At 46.5% G+C, this 2,500-nt stretch overlaps 3 protein-coding genes and 1 long non-coding RNA gene across 4 annotated transcripts in view; 2 read left to right on the top strand and 2 right to left on the bottom strand.

Moving 5' to 3' along the window:
• The window catches only part of LOC116036424 (bromodomain-containing protein DDB_G0280777-like), a 1,700,590-nt gene that overhangs the window by 1,139,398 nt on the left and 558,692 nt on the right, over positions 1–2,500 (top strand). The gene's annotated exons all lie outside the window — the stretch shown is intronic.
• LOC116036425 (C1q-related factor-like) overlaps positions 1–2,500 on the bottom strand; it is a 680,685-nt gene that overhangs the window by 202,294 nt on the left and 475,891 nt on the right. The window lies entirely within an intron of this gene.
• LOC116037675 (solute carrier family 13 member 5-like) overlaps positions 1–2,500 on the bottom strand; it is a 28,713-nt gene that overhangs the window by 2,467 nt on the left and 23,746 nt on the right. The window lies entirely within an intron of this gene.
• Positions 1–2,500, top strand: part of LOC118496575 — a 22,778-nt gene that overhangs the window by 8,299 nt on the left and 11,979 nt on the right. Inside the window, exon 2 of the long non-coding RNA XR_004899166.1 lies at positions 2,104–2,107. This is a non-coding gene — a long non-coding RNA (uncharacterized LOC118496575). The remainder of the gene's footprint in view (positions 1–2,103; positions 2,108–2,500) is intronic.

Raw genomic sequence — 2,500 nt, 5'->3', positions numbered from 1 at the left:
TCAACACCGTTCACCAGACGTGAACACATACACACTCCAGGTTGCCAATGACGTCAACCATTTCTCCCCAATTCATGAATCACACTTCTGTTTCTGGGTTAGAAAACGTTATAGCCGTGGCCGGGTTGGCTCAGTGGGCGGAGCAGGCGCACATCTCCAGGTACAAATAAATTAAATCAAACTTTATTGCTGATTTTGCTGCTATTTTCTCTAACAAAAACCATCATGCAAGAATGAAATCCCCCTTCCGTTACCATGGTTACAGAGCCGCTCGGCCACACCGTGTGTGTGTGTGTGTGTGTCCTGGCACTGTAGCCACATTACCACGCCCATGCAGCCCCACCCACGGACTGCAGGGGGTACGTGTCCCCCTAGGGGTCCTCTGGAGGACTGCAGGGGGTACGTGTCCCCCTAGGGGTACTTTAGAGGACTGCAGGGGGTACGTGTCCCCCTAGGGGTACTTTAGAGGACTGCAGGGGGTACGTGTCCCCCTAGGGGTACTCTGGAGGACTGCAGGGGGTACGTGTCCCCCTAGGGGTACTTTAGAGGACTGCAGGGGGTACGTGTCCCCCTAGGGGTACTTTAGAGGACTGCAGGGGGTGCGTGTCCCCCTAGGGGTCCTCTGGAGGACTGCAGGGGGTACATGTCCCCCTAGGGGTCCTCTGGAGGACTGCAGGGGGTACATGTCCCCCTAGGGGTCCTCTGGAGGACTGCAGTGGGTCTGTGAGATATTTAACTAAATGTTTAATAGTAACAAGGCTGTGGTCCAGAACATTGTTCCTCTTTGTGGAGACTTTTTTTCCTGCCAAAAATGTGACATTTGTGTCTCCTTCTTTGGACCTAATCTATCCTTCCTTCCTTCCTTCTACTTACGTTTCTCGCTTTTTTCTTCTTATGTCACTGTTTTTGAAGTTTTTGATACTATTTTGACCTATTCTTGCCTTCCTTCCTTCCTTCTTTTTACAGTTTGTCTCCTTTTCTCATCAGCATTTAAATGTTTTTCAGTAAATCTTTCGCTGACATACAGCGCTGTATTGTTCCTCTTTATAGAGACTTTTTTTTTCTACCAAAAATGATTAGCGCTGGTCAGGGGGAACTTGGCTTAAATAATCAATTCAAAAGGAGTACAACGTTGAAAACAGTTTGAGAACCACTGCTCTACAGTATTACAGTTGGTCTTTTTTGTCACTGTCTGTCTTCTTCGTTTGTCCGTGTTTCTCTCTGTTGATACTGTACATATTGTCCGTCTGGTTCTCCATCTTTTCATCTGTTTTAACTCTGCAACTCTGCAATTTAAAAATGTTTTCATGGCTGTCTGTGATTTTACTTCAGGGTTTTTCCTTGCTCAAAATTGGCCTTTGGGGGAACACATAAAGCAGGAAATTTAGAGGCTAAAAGACTTCAATTCCTGCATTCTGATATATTATAAGGCACCAATTTATGGTAAAAACGTCTATATTTATGGCAAGGAAATCACAAAATTCTGGTGGCAGGTAACAATTTAAAATACAAAATATAATGGAATATTATTATATCAGTAGTCCAGCAAGGGGGCTTTCACATCAGGGACACGGGCTGGATACGACAACACACAGCATGAACAAGGGTTTTCTACATACTGTTGATCAGAAATTATCAGTGATGTTGAATATAGCCTACAGTGTAACGGACCACCACAGTTCATGCATACATGTGAACCGCGGATGAATTGCAGAGTTTAACCTACATAGTGTAAAACGTGACACTACGTGAATGGGGCACAGCAGAAAGACGGAGCAGAGCGACGCTGCTTGTTCAGGGTTGTCATGTGTACTCCTATAGGCCTACACTTCACATCCCGTTACATCCCGTTACAGGCGTTAAACCAACTGTACGAACGAATTAGACTACTAATTAACGCGACGAGATGTTTGTAACCGGTAATGAAACTGTGTCAATGTAATACTGATGCCGTCAGACGGCTGCGTGGACGGACAGCAGTCGGAGCTCCGGCGGAGCTCTGCGCCCGTCAGCAGCGGCTTCTCGCTGCGTAGCCGGTCCCCCAGAGCAGCACGGTCACCTCGGGCGACATGCTTTGATTTTGACTGAACGTCCCAATTTGAGTAACGTCTGATTGGGTCGGTCGACTTTATTTGTTATTATTTATTTGTATATTAAAAAAAAAAAAAACTCTGACCGGCCCCTCTGGCATTTGCCAGAATTGCCAGATGGCCAATCCGCCCCTGTGTGTGTGTGTGTGTGTTACCTGTGTGTGTGTGTGTGTGTGTATGTGTGTTACCTGTGTGTGTGTGTGTGTGTGTTACCTGTGTGTGTGTGTGTGTGTGTGTTACCTGTGTGTGTGTGTGTGTGTGTTACCTGTGTGTGTGTGTGTGTTACCTGTGTGTGTGTGTGTGTGTGTGTGTGTGTTACCTGTGTGTGTGTTACCTGTGTGTGTGTGTTACCTGTGTGTGCCTGTGTGTGTGTGTGTGTGTGTGTTACCTGTGTGTGTGTGTGTGTGTGT

This window comes from Sander lucioperca, chromosome 13 (assembly GCF_008315115.2).
Source record: "Sander lucioperca isolate FBNREF2018 chromosome 13, SLUC_FBN_1.2, whole genome shotgun sequence".
NCBI classification, from domain to species: domain Eukaryota; kingdom Metazoa; phylum Chordata; class Actinopteri; order Perciformes; family Percidae; genus Sander; species Sander lucioperca.
This window is presented reverse-complemented; position numbering and strand designations above follow the sequence as displayed.